This window comes from Podarcis bocagei (genome assembly GCF_964188305.1).
Source record: "Podarcis bocagei genome assembly, chromosome: 8".
Classification (NCBI taxonomy): Eukaryota; Metazoa; Chordata; class Lepidosauria; order Squamata; family Lacertidae; genus Podarcis; species Podarcis bocagei.
The window spans coordinates 18,701,934-18,718,702 of NC_138133.1; the positions used below are offsets into that span (position 1 = coordinate 18,701,934).

General features: G+C 43.5%; 1 protein-coding gene and 2 long non-coding RNA genes across 8 annotated transcripts in view; 2 read left to right on the forward strand and 1 right to left on the reverse strand.

Annotated features, from left to right (window-relative positions):
- Nucleotides 1–16,769, forward strand: part of LOC308593934 — a 373,867-nt gene that overhangs the window by 221,068 nt on the left and 136,030 nt on the right. The window lies entirely within an intron of this gene.
- LOC308593732 (cadherin-10) overlaps nt 1–16,769 on the reverse strand; it is a 419,208-nt gene that overhangs the window by 111,563 nt on the left and 290,876 nt on the right. The gene's annotated exons all lie outside the window — the stretch shown is intronic.
- On the forward strand, nt 4,714–5,730 carry LOC308592625. The gene is made up of 2 exons (XR_014010585.1): nt 4,714–4,790; nt 5,484–5,730. It is a non-coding gene; the product is annotated as an uncharacterized lncRNA (long non-coding RNA).

The window sequence follows — 16,769 nt, forward strand, 5'->3', positions numbered from 1 at the left end:
AAAATGAAATGGAAAGCCTGTAACAGGGCCATGTGGCACTACCCGAGTCCTGTAAAAGCTTTCAGGTCAGGCTTGCATGTCGATCGTAGCAGCAAGGGAATTCTGTTGTAAAATCACTCGCTTCACTTTGTCCATTCCCAACTTGAAAGGACTCAGAATGATACAGTAACAACCTGTGGCTACATAGACACATTTTATTCCAGAATCAATGGAGGTCAAGGACTTGGTATTTTGCTTCTAGGTTAGGTAAAGGGTAAAGGGACCCCTGACCATTAGGTCCAGTCGTGGACGACTCTGGGGTTGTGGCACTCATCTCGCTTTACTAGCCGAGGGAGCCGGGGCACAGCTTACGGGTCATGTGGCCAGCATGACTAAGCCGCTTCTGGCAAACCAGAGCAGCACACAGAAATGCTGTTTACCTTCCTACCTATTTATCTACTTGCACTTTGATGTGCTTTCGAACTGCTAGGTGGGCAGGAGCAGGGACCGAGCAACGGGAGCTCACTCTGTCACAGGGATTCGAACCGCCGACCTTCTGATCAGCAAGTCCTAGGCTCTGTGGTTTAACCCACAGCGCCAACCGCATCCTGCTTCTAGGTTACCCACACCCAATCTAATTCCATTGTATCTTCCCTCCCTCCCTCTAAAGAATACTTATTGAGAAACTCATTTAGTTATTGGGGCAGTGGTGGGGAGAAGGTTCACTGCATTGATTCTGCATTACCCTGCAGTGTGTCCATTTGAAAACAGGTGCGGGTGGTTCTGGCAATGGGGGTGTGTATCTGCCCAAAGATGTTGTGGTTGGGTGTAGACTACGATAGCAATCGCCACTTTCTTCGTTCTTCACTCGGGGCAACTGCAAAGAGGAAAAGGCATGGATAACCTAACTGAGGAGGGTTTTCAACTGTGTCCAACTAAAATCAATCTAGATTGAAAGCAGCATACAGTGGTACCTTGGTTCCTGAACTCAATCCGTTCTGGAAGTCCATTCGACTTCCAAAACATTCACAAACCAAGGCATGGCTTCTGATTGGCCCCAGAAAGAATGCTGACAGCCAAAACAGATGTTCGGCTTCCAAAAAAATTCGCAATCTGGAACAGGTTTGCAACATTTGGGAGCCAATCAATCAATCAATCAATCAAATTTTTACTATGATCATAGACCAGCATAAATAGGGTGGGGTACAATCATTAAAAATCTGTAAAACATTTTGGAAAGTTAAAATTCTTCAAACAGAAGGTACATATAAAAGGAAGCTAAAAGAAGGGTTAGGAGCATTAAACGGATATGGAAGAGCATAAAAGGTTAGTATATAAAGGGCTATGGTTATCAATTTACAAAGCACTCTGATATGAGTGTTCATTAAATCCAGTTTGTGGCACAGGTCTTCATCTGACGAATTTTGATCGCTGCTATGCAGAACCTGGCAACATTGTATCTTGCAGCAGGGTTGGTATCTGAAAGCAGCAGGGAGGTATAAACTTGTCCTGTGCGCCCTGGGTACTTACGGAGTAAAAGTAAAAAAAATGTAGTAGACCCCTGGACGGTTAAGTCCAGTCAAAGGCGACTATGGGGTTGCTGCACTCATCTCGCTTTCAGTCCAAGGGAGCAAGAGTTTGTCCACTGGCAGCTTTCTGGATCATATGGACAGCATGACTAAACCACTTCTGCTGCAACCGGTCACCGTGATGGAAACCAGAGAGCACCGAAACGTTGTTTATCTTCCCGCCACAGTGATACCTATTTATCTACTTGCATTGGCGTGCTTTCGAACTGCTAGGTTGGCAGGAGTTGGGACAGAGCAACGGGAGCTCACTCCATTGCGGGGATTCGAACCGCCGACCTTTTGATCAGCAAGCCCAAGAGGCTCACTGGTTTAGACCACAGCACGACCCGCGTCCCTACTTATGGAGTAGTGGGGAGATGAGGCTAATATGGATGCCATTCGGTAGCCAAGCCATTCAGGAAGCAAGGTACCACTGTATTCCATCCATATTTTTTTTATGATATTTGGATAACTAAAGGCAGATAGGCGGGGTTTCTTTGGGGGGGGGCATGTCCTTTAATGCTAGCAGTCTAACAGACCTTCGCCTTCAAGATAAGTGGGAAAGAAACACACCCTACAATCATCATGGTACTTCCACACTACCCGGAATACTAAAATAACCCAAGACGCATTGGTTCTTTCAAGAGTCTGAATATGGGAGATACACACACACACACACACACACACACACACACACACACACACCCTTCAGAAGCATAAAGATTACCACAAAATAGCAGTCAGTATTCTAGCACAGAGCAAGTCAAAACTTAACATGAGATGCATTGTTGCCATGTTTTGTTGGATTTGGAGGAGGCTGAATTTCCAGTAGTATCCAAACTCTATGCATCTATGCTTGCAGAATGCAAGCTTCATTTACTGGGAGTCTATAAACCAGTTTCCAGCTCTCTCACACAGAGCTATATACATATGCATATTTCTGAAGGCTTGGAAGATAAACAGGAATTAGGGTCATATTTTGTCAAGAGAACTTTGCCGGGGTGAGAAAATGTAACCTATAAACTGAAAATCCCATGTTAAATTGAAATGCCAGATGTTGTATCATATCACATTTACTAGCAAGCATCTGCATGTTAATATTGGTTTATTCCTCTTTGGCTTTCTGTATGTGTAGCCTCTGGCTAAGCAGTCAGCTGTAATAAGGGAAAGCAACATCCACAAACATTGAGAGATTTCTGAAACAAATGAAGTTTCCTAGAGTTTTCCCTTCAATGGATATTTATGTGCCCTTCAAATTGAACGGGTCAGATAGAGTCCTGGTGATTAGACTTTTGCAAACAATTTTCACAGAAAAGAGAAACTTGGTTCCTTGGTTTCAGGAACGGTGATATAGCAAGGAATCATTATATTACAGGGTTGATATGTACATCATTCTGAGAACGCTTCATTAAGCACAGCTAGATCCAAGCAGGGGGTATGTAGCAGAGTATTTTAACCTATATATTTCTACAAATATGTCCCATGCCAACAAGAAAAAATACTGGGAATTATAGTTGCAGAATATCTGAGTGTAGAGATGAAATGAAGGAATTCAGTCTTTTTTAATTCTTTTCAGAAGTCAACATTTTCCCTACCATACGTCCTTCTGACATACAGCCCTCAGTTTGATGACCCATGCACAAGACTTTTGTAGAGGTTTCAACAGACACTGAAGAATTAAACTCTAGAACAAGCAACACAGATGACCTTTGAAAGAGGATGGTCTAGGCTGATTTGCCTAGAATGTATTTAACCTACATATCTGGTGAAGTAAGGGACTGAAAGTTGCTAGTTTTCTCTTCCATTTGGAAGACTGATTCACCGAGAAAAGTCACATCCCAAAAAAACTAAAGGAAAAGACACATACCTTCTTTAACTTTTTTTAAAAATGTATACTACAGTTATTTAGTTTGTGCGTCACAATATATCACAAGCACAAAAGTTCAGTGATCCCCACACTGAAGGTTTGTAATCTAATCTATATAACTATTTATCACCAGGTTTTTGAGAGAGCATGAGGTTAGAAATTCAAATTTTAGCTTTGGGACTGGAACTAATGTTTCAGATTCATAATGTCCCATTAGCCTAATTAAGAACAGTCAACATTTTCCACCTGATGTGGAATTACATTGCAAACTTTTGTAATGAGATCAGAAGGAGCATGCATGGTTTGTAGGCTTCTCATGAGTACCTGGTTGTCCACTGTGGCAAGGAAGTGTTGGGCTAGATGGGCCTCTGGCTTGACCCACCATGCCTCTTCTTATGTTCTTATGAACATTAATTATGAGTCCTGCATTATACACTGCATAGGCCTATTGCTAAAGATAAGGACCAAGCAGGCAAAGCAACTGTAAAACACTCTTATCTGCAATTAAGATAAAGCAATTAGGATGTCCTTTTCTCCAGCTTTAACTTCTTCATACGGATATATGAGATCAATCATATTAAAATCAGTAGCACTACTGTAATATAGCCAGTTACAGATTGACTTGTGCCTCCATGGACAGCTGTGAGTCCAAAATGACTCCTTTATCATCCCATTGTCAGTGGAATCATGCACGTATTGCCCATCCCACTGGTCCCACTCTAGTGCTCCTTGCTGCCATTGTTGTGGACATTGCCTAGGCAACTCTGACAATCCACACGATGCAAAAAGTCAAGTGGTATAGAGGCAATGTGGGAGCCAACCACAATGAGAGGCAAACACATCACAAAGATGATGCTTGAATCAGGCCTGAGAGACTCCTATTGATTTCTATATTTTTCCTGGAGTCATCATCTTAGTCATTTCATATTTTCGGAAATTTTACAATATGGCACATCTCCCATCCTATGATATGTTTAAAAGAATTCGATAGTTACATACTCCTCAAAACATATTCCTCTCAAAAACTGTTATGCAGACCACAAGATGGCACCAAAGGATTTAAAATCACAAACCTTGAAGGAGGAAGCAAGAAAGAAACCTTGATGGAAATTTCATCAAGAAACTCTACTGTTCACCTTCAGGTGGGTCAATACATTATTAACATAACCCTGCCTGCTCTGACATGCCACTATAATGCCTAATTTAGATTCATTTAACATGCTTAATGTTTCCCTTTTGTGTGTGTGTTCAGAGAAACAGTAAGACTTTTGAACGAAGGGCTTCAATTGTTAAACCGTGGTATGTATGGGAAATGGCCGATTTCAGGGAGAGGTTTCAAGGGTAGCCAAAGAATGTATCATTAGCGTGGCTTAAAGGTAAGTGACTTTTGAAGAAAGGATTGATTTAAATGAGAATTTAGCTAGTGTTGTTATCCTACGACAAGACACAGAGAAAGACAAATTGCAATTTCTATAACCCAGCGATAATGTAAATTGTCTCATTTACACACATACACGCTCACACATTACAGCAATATCCTTTTTCCTTGGAACTGCATCACAATCCCTACAATATTTTGGCGAATAAAGGGTTAAGTATCCATAGCAATGTTAAAGAAAATTATTTCTAATACATTAAAAAGAAAACTGGCTTGCACATAAGCAGGAGCTCCTTGTCATTGGATCTGGGCTTTGAAAAGTACAAGGCAATTGGGGGAGGGGATTGTTTAAGAAGAACTTTCTGTTGTAAACACAAGGCTTTCACATCTTGATACACCCTGTTTTATGGTATTCCTTGGACTGCAAAAACATGAAGGGTTTCACACATCTGGCTGCACCACAAACATAATTTAAGGCGACAGACAAATACAATTTTGTAATTTTATCCACATGATCTTTTGTCTTCTCCTTCTCTTCTATCCAATTTAAACCGGCTCTGGCATCCTGATCTCTGTTACTCAAAGCACAGACTTCTGAATTGGTCTGAATATGTATAGGTAGCAAACCTTTAATAGGATTATTTCTACAGTACTCCAGATCATCATTCAGTTTTCAATTCTTATTTCTCAGGGCTCTGCAGAAAAGTCTCTCTGTGACTGTAGAGACAGGCACTCCTTAAGAGAAATATATGCATAAATCATTCTCCTTTGAACCAGCGTATTCGTAAAAGCTGAAAAAGATTCAAGGTTGTAATCCTGCACAGAAAATTAGATGCAAAGATACTGTCAGAAGCTTTTGCACTGGGTCTCAAATCTTATGTGTCTTCTCTTCCTTAAAAAAAAAAAAAAGTAAAATTTTTACTATTTACAATGCTGCTTTGCATGCTAAAGAACATGGTTGTGGTGAGACTCCCAGTCACCCATCATCTTAATTTGCTCAGAGATTGTGTGGAGCGAGTTGTGTGTTTGTGTATGTGTGTGAAAAGCTAGCTGGCAAATTTGAGAGATCATGTAGTTCACTGATATGATTGATTGATTTCAAATATTTATTTGCTGCCCTTCATTATAAAATTCCTGGTCAGTGTACAAGGTACATTAGCAAAACAAGGAACTAAAATTATAGTGACAATCCACAGAAGAAAGCATATCAACATAGTCATACCTTGGAAGTCGAATGGAATCCGTTCCGGAAGTCCGTTCGACTTCCAAAGTGTTCAAAAACCAAAGCGTGACTTCTGTTTGGCTGCTGGAAGTTCCTGCAGCCAATCAGAAGCTGCAGAAGCCCCATTGGATGTTTGGTTTCCAAAGGAACGTTTGAAAACTGGAACAGTCACTTCTGGGTTTCGATTGTTCGGGAGCCAAACGTTTGAGAACTAGGCTGTTCGAAAACCAAGCTACAACTGTATAAAAATCACTTAAAACTGGCCATTTAATTCAGCAGGTGTTTTGTTGACTATACAGTGGTACCTCGGGTTAAGAACTTAATTCGTTCTGGAGGTCCATTCTTAACCTGAAACTGTTCTTAACCTGAGGTACCACTTTAGCTAATGGGGCCTCCCGCTGCTGCTGCGCAGCCACCACACGATTTCTGTTCTCATCCTGAAGCAAAGTTCTTAACCTGAAGCACTATTTCTGGGTTAGCGGAGTCTGTAACCTGAAGCTTCTGTAACCTGAGGTACCTGAGGGAAGCGTCTTCATCAACAAGCCCTGAAATACAACTAAGATTGAAGCCTGTCATCCTTCAGGGGTGAGGCGATGCCACAGCAAGTAATACCCCCCCCCCATTGCCACAAGATATACATGTGCAGATGATTGAAGAACAAGGAAGTCCTGATCTCTTGTTGTCTGTCTCGAGAGACAATGGAATATGCCTCCAAGGGTGAAGTCAAACAGCTGCATTTGCAGTGACCTCCCCAAGGTATACCTGAAGGGACAGGTTTGTAAGGGGCAATGCATTCTCTTGGATAGCCAGGTCGCAAGTCGCTCAGGACTTCATATGTCAGCAGCATTGCTGTGAACCTGGCAAAGTTGGAGTTCAAGTTGTGACTTCTCCTTTTGCCAGCATCCCAATTTCAAGAACATTTGTGCTGGCACAGAGTGGCCAATTATGCCTCATGCATGCAAGAAGAGGTCACAGGTGCACATAAAATTCACATATGCTATATATAGCTACACATTTTAAAGTACCTACTATAATTTGAAAAGAAATAGAATCCATCACACATGGTGATGATTGAATGACCTGTGACCACTCTGTCTACTCATACATTCTTTCATTCATTCAGCCTTTATTGGCATAATTTAGACAATAAAATCATAAAAGAGAGAGAGAAAAGGGGGGGGGGGACCCAACTAACCATAAAACGTTGGTAATCCAGATATTTTAAACACATAAAACATGTTAAAGATTCAGTAGCCACCATTAAGTAAAATTAAGTTGTTTTAAATTTGACTTTAAAAATCTCCACTAAATATCCTAAAACAATCTCAGTAGTTCCGGGTATATCATCCCTCAACAGATACTGGATTACAAATCCTTTGCAAGTAGATACTTTAAGCTTCAAAGGGACCATGAGTTGGTCTTTCCGAAGAATGTTGAAGAAAGGGCAGTCCAAACTTTTATGGTATATTGTATCTGGTGTATTCATACCACAAGAGCAAAGTCTATTCTGGAAGGGGATGTTTGGCAACCTTCCGGACAATTCAAATGAGAGGGATGCATTTAAGAAGGCTGACATAAAAACTCGTCTCTCTGTGTGCAACTTCAAGGCCCTGTTCTTGGTTCTTTGCTTCAAACCAGATTTGGATTGGAAGGTCCTTCAAACAGAGAGGATACTTTGAAGTAGAGGACTGTCTCTGCCATGTGGTACTTGTAGCCACTCTGCATTGGCATGTTAGCGGCTGAGGTTGCCCCATGTTACCCTGGCAGCGAAAGAATTGGCAGTGCTGCAGCAGCTCCCATGCCATCAGAAAAGCATGGGGTGGGGATGCCTTGGTGATGCACCTGAAAGCATAAAGTAGGCATGTGACAAGTAAAGGTAAAGGGACCTATGACCATTAGGTCCAGTCGTGGCCGACTCTGGGGTTGTGGTGCTCATCTTGCTTTATTGGCCGAGGGAGCCGGCGTACAGCTTCCGGGTCACGTGGCCAGCATGAATAAGCCGCTTCTGGTGAACCAGAGCAGCACACGCAAATGCCGTTTACCTTCCCGCTGGAGCGGTGCCTATTTAACTACTTGCACTTTGACGTGCTTTCGAATTGCTAGGTTGGCAGAAGCAGGGACCGAGCAACGGGAGCTCACCCCCTCGCGGGGATTCGAACCGCCGACCTTCTGATCGGCAAGCCCTAGGCTCTGTGGTTTAACCCACAGCACCACCCGCATCCCATGTGACAAGTAGATGCAAATACATGCTCATGCTACACAGGAGTTGTGCCAAGTGAGTGCACCCTCCGCAGCAATCCTAAGAAGCTGGAAGGATGCATTTAAATTTCACAGTTTGAAATGTTTGGGTATGGCACACTGGCTCCTAAAATACGCTGTCACCCTGTTGGTAGCTTATTGCATAAAGCTACCTAAATACCCCTAGTCAGGATCACCCTTGCATCTTCCCTCACCTAGTTCCCATGCCATAATATTCTGTTCAGTCTATTTTAAGCAGTAAGCTCATCTAAGGCCAGTTAAGGCAAAGAAGAACATGCCAAAACTGTGCATAATCTAAATCTATGTCTATATAAGTATTAATGCTCTCAGGTTGTTAGTTAGTTTTTTTAAAAAAAAAGAATTAACTCTACCTGCAGTAGATATTCATAGTCAGAGCTAATCTCCAGAAAAGTAGATCTGGCCTATGACTTACTGAAAATAAAATAAATCTACTTCATTCCCCATGTATCCATTAGTCTCTCTCTCTCTCTTCCCCCGCCAACGTCCTTTAAAATTTATGCTTGCATTTTGTCACTAGCTGAAGATTAGCATTAATGGACAGCTATGTAGCACATTCTCTATCAGAGGAGGAATCCCCCCCCCAAAAAAAGTCAAAGTGCATAAGACTTTAAAACTGCAAGAGGTGTATATTTAACCAGAACTTGCGCCAGAGAGCAAGGACTATTTTTGCTATGATGTCTCTCTCCTTTACAGGGCTATGACTCTCCACATGGCTAATGCAATGCCCTGTGTCACCAGCAGGGGTGCAATTTCAAGTTTCTGTAGGGGAGGCAAGATTCGAAACAAGGTTCAAAGCCCTGTTCTAGTATATATTCAATATTAACCTGCAAGAGGCCTACGTCATCTTTCAAAACTCCCCTCAGGTAACCAGTTAGTTTAACCACCGCTTTGTATTGCTTTTAAACGTTTTTGTGTTGTTGTACACTGCCCCGATGATTTGAAGATATGCCAGTATATAAATACTTTACTAACTGAATAAAAAAAAAGTTTTAAAGTCTGCATGCTAATATTGATTCAGGTTTTCTCAGAGTTGTACTTCTATCTTCTTCTTTGGCGATCACTCGTAGCCAAGTAAGATTGTCTTCCATAAACACGGGTTTAACAATGAGTCTGTAAGTGACTGTGGAGGTCAATTCTGGATCCACACATCCTTCCACAGCGGGGACATTGGTTTCTGGGCAGGAGCTGATCACAGTGCGCATTTGCCAAGCGTGCCTTCCTCCCAGCACATTTCTCCCTTGCGTCCTGAGTTCGAGTGTCTTCAAAGCCTGTGGCACCTTTGGCAAAGGCAGTTCTCCAACTGGAGTGCTATACAACAACTGATACACAAGAGAGAAGTACTGGCAGATTCAGGATAACCCCAAAATAAACACAATTGCCCACCCACCCCCAACAACAAAAGAAAAGTCTGTAGGGTAAAAAGCTTTAAAACGCCAGTCCCATAATAACTCAAGGGAATGGAATGGGGAAAACTTGCAACCAGGTAGGAGGTGGGAACAGAATGTAATGCCTGGATTATGAGAGGAGAAGATTTAATAGACCTGTTTCACACATCATCAGAAGCTGAACTATGCAAATACATGAAATTGTGGTCTCCAGGAGAGGAAAACACAGCCTTTCTGCTGAGATCCAAGGTATGGATCAGCATGTTATCCTAACTGAAGCTCATAGTTTCCTGGACACCCCACCAGTTGTAAATTATAGGACAAACTTGGGTAACAGCATATGGTTAATCTGTCTAAAGGTAAGCCACAAGCTGATGTCTGGACAAAATACTAAGCCACATCATGTCTTAGTGTGGCACAGTAGACAACAAGCAGGAAGGATCAAACTGAGCATAGAATCATAGAATCATGGAGTTGGAAGAGACCACAAGGGCCACCGAGTCCAACCCCCTGCCAAGCATGATGTCTTCTGTATGCTTGCGCATTCACAAAATGCCATGGTCTGGCTTAGTGTGATATAAAAACCCAAGAAATGTCTGAATAACCCCGCTTCCTGAAATCTCTGACTAGCCCAGCTTCCGGCCTCTGGGCTGGGTCATTTGAATTGGCCTTCTTGAAAAAATGGCCCATCTTGGGCTCAGAGGTGGGCTCATTCGTAAGGTTGCCATATGTCCTCTTTTCCCAGGACACGTCCTCTTTTTCATGGAGATGTAAAATGAGAGCTGTCATAACAATCCATAGTTAAAAGGAGAAGTTGGCAAATGTTTCCTTTTGTTTGCTCTTCAAAATATGGCAACCCTAATTGGTGGGTGGGGTAGACCTGACAGGGTCCACCAAAGACTTCATTCAGGTCCGCTCCTGTAGGGCAGTGTTTTTCAACCACTGTTCCGCGGCACACTAGTGTGCCGTGAGATGTTGCCTGGTGTGCCGCGGGAAAAATTAAAAAATTCGAAAGATTTTTTTTTAAAAAAAGTCAAATTTTCAATTGGCCCGCCTCCCCGGAGGGAGGCGGGAGAGTCGGGCGGAGAGAGGCGGGGCGGTGGCGGCGAGGAGAGGCCGCCCAGCGCGGGGCTCTCGCCGTCTGCCTGCCTGGCTGCCTGTGAGCTCGGCGGGCAGCGCCTCCGTCCGCAGCGCCCGCCTCGCGGCTCTCATTCCCTGGCCCTGCCAAAGCTCACCCAGCCAAGCCGCGCTCTCCTTCCTGCCTCGCTTTGCTGCCTCCTCCCCCCCCACCCCCAAAGCTTGGAGGTTCCCCGGTGCCGACCCGCAAGTTTGACCCCCTTCTCACACCTGTTCGCGCTCCTTGCACGGAATGGGGCGGATGGGGAGGAACGGGGCTCGCCGCTGCCTCTGCTCACCCTCCCCCCCTCCGCCGGCGGTCCCGCGATTCTTGGCTTTTTGGCGGTTAGCACAGAAGGAAGGCAAGGGGGAGGGAAAAAATTGAAACTTATACTTTCGTGCATCCCTCCCGGCGTGACGCTGCGCGCTGACGTCACGGGGCTGTAATGGTGGTGTGCCTCGATATTTTTTTCATGAAACAAGTGTGCCTTTGCCCAAAAAAGGTTGGGAAACACTGCTGTGGGGATAAAAGTAGGCCTGCCTCTCACAGGGCACTGCAGTCATTCCTGAATTTCTCACCTACCCTCCATGTTGCTGTTCTTGTAACTACACATTGCTGTGGAGTTAATTGGCCACCATATTTAGGGCCAGGGAGCAGTTGGCCGACCTGGGGTTTTGTTTTGTTTTTGTTTTTTGTTTTTTGCCTTTCTCATAGCAATTGTTACAGCTCTGGGAGGGAAGACATTGGGTGAAAACAAGTTGTTGGAGGGGAGGTTATAAATCTCTGCCTGCCCCTCCAAGGGAATAGGGGTTTCCCATTAAAGGGATCATGGAGGAGATGTTTCTGTCCAGACACCCAGGCTAGAGCCATAGCACTTCTTGAGTTGGTTGTTCTTGTGAGGTGGCACCTATTTTATGCATGTCGTAGGGCCTCCTCAACATTTGTCTGACCCCTGGGTCAATCATCCACCAGTTGGGCATGACTTGGATTTGATATCCCGCTTTATCACTACCTGAAGGAGTCTCAAAGTGGCTAACAATCTCCTTTCCCTTCCTCCCCCACAACAAACACTCTGTGAGGTGAGTGTGGCTGAGAGACTTCAGAGAAGTGTGACTAGCCCAAGGTCACCCAGCAGCTGCATGTGGAGGAGCGGAGACGTGAACCCGATTCACCAGATTATGAGTCCACTGCTCTTAACCACTACACCACACTGGCCGGTTGTTACCCAATGCCTTTGCCAAACCTCTTACGGTTGTGATCAATAAGGTTGTGGCCTAAATTGAACCATACAATGTCATCTTGAGTGGTCTTTTGGTCAGCAGTGACCTACAGGGTGGTGGGCACAGGGTACCTGGACGTTGAAATTCACCAAAGGACTGACATTAACTAATGACAACCTGAGATCTTTTATCTGATGGGCCAGTTCACATGCTTATACAACTTGGTACAGTGATACCTTGGTTCTTGAACTTAATCCATTCCGGGTGTGCGTTCAACTCCGGAAAATGTTCGAAAACCAAGGCGCGGCTTCCGATTGGCTGCAGGAGTTTCCTGCAGTCAAGCGGAAGCTGCATCGGATGTTTGGCTTCTGAACAATGTCCTCAAACTGAAACAGTTACTTCCAGGTTTGCCACATTCAGGAGCCAAAACTTGTGAGTACCAAGGTGTTCAAGAACCAAGGTATGACTGTATTACTCTTACTCTGGTGACAAAGAGGATGAGTCCCTTCCCACCTTGGACAAGCAAGCAGTTCACTTGGAAACTAGTGCATGAAGAGGTCCGACTGGCAACAGTTTGCAGACAGATGGAACTTATTATTACTACTACACCTGGAGAAAAAATGTTGAGAGACAACAGATGTTTTACTCTGTCTTTTTCTCCCTTCCTTCTTATCTGCATCTGTTAAGAAGAAATGTGATTCTTTTTTAACCTTTCAAAATGGCATGTTACATGTTTTTACATATTTGAAAATATTTTGCAGAAGGAAATTAAGCACACACACAATATGTTATGTATTGTTGTGGAGCAAGGAACATTGGCTCTATCCTGTGCTATGGAAAGAGAATTACAGGGCCAATCAAACACATGAACCAAAACGAATTGTAAGGTTATAAGAAGATAGGTGGATTATTATGACTCCTAAGAAAATATTGGTTTGCAAAAGTGCCATTTGAGCCCATTGCACATCCACAGAAGCAAAATGCTCTTTTATACATGCAAGCAGATTGGCAGATATAGATATACAGTCCCAGTTCCCGAAAGTTCACTTTGCTTGCCTTGGCTCAGAAAAAAAATCCTTCGAAACCAAGGTATATTGCTGATAAATTTAATAACCTGGCATACTGCAGAATTATAAGACTAGAGGAAAAAATGTAGTAATTTTTCATCTGATATTTTCACTTCCATTCCTTTCATAAGAGCACACCATCTAAAAATAATGCAGTTAACAATAGCAAGTTGCAGTGTGCATTTTATGTTGCTTCTCTCAGTGAATTAAGCATTCTAATTAAACTTCATCCACCCTTCTGGAATCCAGTTTGCGGGCCATTCCACAAACGCATGCTGTGATCCAGTTCATGCATAAAATGACTGCATGCAAGCTAGCATTAGAATAGCTAAGCAAGAGGAAGAGCCTGCATAGTTTGCAGCCTTCACCAACCCGGTGCCCTCCAAGTGTTTTGGATTATAACTCCCAATATTCACAACCTGTATGGCCATGCTGGCTGGGGCAAGCAGGAAGAGCACCAAATGTCTGGAGGGAACCAGGTTATCAAAGGTAAAATGCCAGCAATGTGAACATTTATAATTGATATCCGAGAGAGGCCTGAACAACCTATTATCCACGAAGGCAATTTCAGCCCACAAATCAAGTATGGTTGCCACCAAAGTTTCACTTAGTCCCATTAAAGGAGAATTCAAAATATGACCTGTTTATAAAGCAAAGACGAACTGGATTGTGTGCGGGAGAGGGAATGAGCAATGCAGGGAAACCATAAAAAATGAGGAGGAAAATGGGATTCCTTCAGGAGAACAGCAGATAAGTTCTAAACATTAGTGGCCAAAAGGACACTTCCCATTTGTTGATAAAGGCAGAATCAAGTAGTAACTCAAATGTGTTTGCATGATCACCCCGTTCCCCAAGACACCACACAAGATACTGGTTTTGGGATCAAATAAGGCCACAACTTTATTGGTTACAGATGTGAGGTTTGGCCATAGGCATTGTGGTAAGCAACTTCACATGTCACTCCTGCCCATCAACTGGGAGGGTTTCTAGGGATGCAGCTGGTGGGGGGCACACCCCATGATCTATGTCAAATTGGGTAATCCCCCGAGAGGTTCCTGTTGGAGGAATAGTATGGCCCTAGCTCCCACCTGAGCATCGGACAGAAGCCACTCCTCCTGGAACCTTTTAACATGATACCCTTATCCGTGGAGGAGCAGGCAGAGGCTACAGCCACCCCTCCAACCATGACTAGGCCTACCCAATGCCTATCCACCTTACAAAGTTGTGACGATTGCTATAAGGTAGGTGAAAACCCAAATGGTGGTGCCAATTAACCAAGAGGGGGAAATTTCTGCCTGACTCTGAGAAGGTTAGGTGACCGACATTTTCCATAGCAAAGTCCAAGCATCCATGAAAACCCTAATCTGAAGGAGGGTGGGTGGAAGAACCGGCACAGCGAGAGAAAAAGCCAAAAGGTCCCACCATCCGGGTAATAATAATAATAATAATAATAATAATAATAAATTATTTGTACCCCGCCCATCTGGCTGGGTTTCCCCAGCCACTCTGGGCAGCTTCCACAAAGACCAAAAATAAACTAAGATGTCACACATTAAAGATGCCTTCTGAATGTCAGGTAGTTGTTTATCTCTTTGACATTTGATGGGAGGGCGTTCCACAGGGCGGGCGCCACTACCGAGAAGGCCCTCTGCCTGGTTCCCTGTAGCTTTGCTTCTCGCAATGAGGGAACCGCCAGAAGGCCCTCAGCGCTGGACCTTAGCATCCTGGGCATGGTCGGGGGAAGCCCAGGATAACATCCCCTTACTCCTGCTGCAATTGGCCCATTTGGTGTCAGGAAGACGATCCAGCCTGCGATAGGCCAGTTTTGCGGGGAGGACCAGGGCTCATCCGAAAAGCCACCCACCCGAAAAGGTACCAAACGGACATATCAGCAATCGTAAGTCAAAAACACAAAAGATGGACGTTGCAGAGCATCTCTGCTGCTCTGTAAAGTCTCACCATTGTGGCCAGCCAGTGTCTGATACACAACTTCACAGAGGGGTAGTGTGTGATAGGCACAGTGCACATGTGACAAAGAGCTGAGAGAAGAGGGGAAGGATTCAGTTAATGGCCTCTGTAAAATGTGGCACTGGGCACGTGAAATAGAACAAGCTTTCTTTCTGTACAATGCATTTGTTTGACTTTGCCGGGAATTAGCACCTCCCACTGTGACACACCCATCGTTGGGAAACTCTTACAGTTGTGCAAAAACGAACACAGACAGAACCCCTGGTGAACACGTGTGTTTTTTCTCCCCGCCCCCTGCCGCCATAGGGTAACCTCTTGCAAGACTGACCCACAAAGTCATTCCCTAAGAGCATCAAACAAATTTCTATTTTGTAAACCGGTTCCCAGTTTTAGTTGACGTATGATGTGGGTTTTCAGAGCCTCCTCTATCTGTGCCTCTATCTAGTGCTTTTTTCCTAGAAAAATAGGTGCCGGTACTCACCATGAAGTTGTTACAGTAAGTGCCATGCTTTTAAACAACAACAACAAATGGTGCTGGTATTGAGTACCGGTACCCCTGAGTACCCCCTGAAGAACAGCACTGCCTCTATCCCATGCCAACTGGATCAACTATGTGATATGTTTGATGACATTATGCTCCTAGGACTCAGCTACATTGGCAAAGAAAAAGAGCTTTATATGCGTTGTTTTAGGCATTCTAACACAATGACACCAGATGGCGCTGTGGATCTCCGCTTTTGCCAACCCGATTTCTCATACAAAGTTTACAACGCGTTTAACTGAAATGCTTTTTTGATGTGTCTGGATCCAGCCTAGATCCAGCCCTTGTCTGCATATAAATGGGAGTTAAATGTGCTTAACTTTGGCTAGATATGCCCCAGAGTGGTAGGTGCTGATGAGAAATGATAGCATGTAATATGTAATGGGAAGACAGTAAAAAATGGTCCCCAGTGGAGTATTTTTGCAGTAAACACAGTGAAATAATATGAACACCCTATAACCCAATTTGCAAAACAGATGATAGGATGTATTCATGTTTATAATTAGGATTGGGTCATAACTATTCAAATGTCCATTTAATTAACAGAGACTCTCATATGCAATGTTAATGCTTAGGATGAAATCAGGACAAAAGTGTTATGCATATGCAAACTGAAACAAGCATCATGTTATTCAACATATTTTGAATGCTTTGCCCCCAAGAGAGAGGACTGCATTGTCACCAACCATTTATGACTTAAAAGCTCGAGTGTTATAACATCTGCAAATATTATAAGGCTACATCAATTTAAAATCATGCAGTCTAGGCACACTGTAGAGAGGTATTCTATATTGTTTATAGGGTGACACAAAGCATCAAGACAGGATAAATGTAATACAGTCAGCCTGTAGCACACGACGTGGCCAGTGATAAAATCATAATAGCAAAAAATAATAATAATGCATATATAGCGATATAAAAATGCATAGAATCCAAAATGGTGCAATGACTTCTTTGTTCTTCAAAACAAAACAAAAAAAGTCCTTTATCTTTTGAGCACTAGCAAAACCTGGAAGATTTTTTGGCCGTTTCATTTCCTGATAGGATTTCTTTTTCTTTTTCCACGGGCTGCTTTGCAGCAACCATTTTCTTTTCATATTTTGATTTATGTGCACTGCCCACAAAAAAGGAGAGAAAGTATAAAGTTTAGGTTGGCAACAAAGAAAGTTCAGAAAGG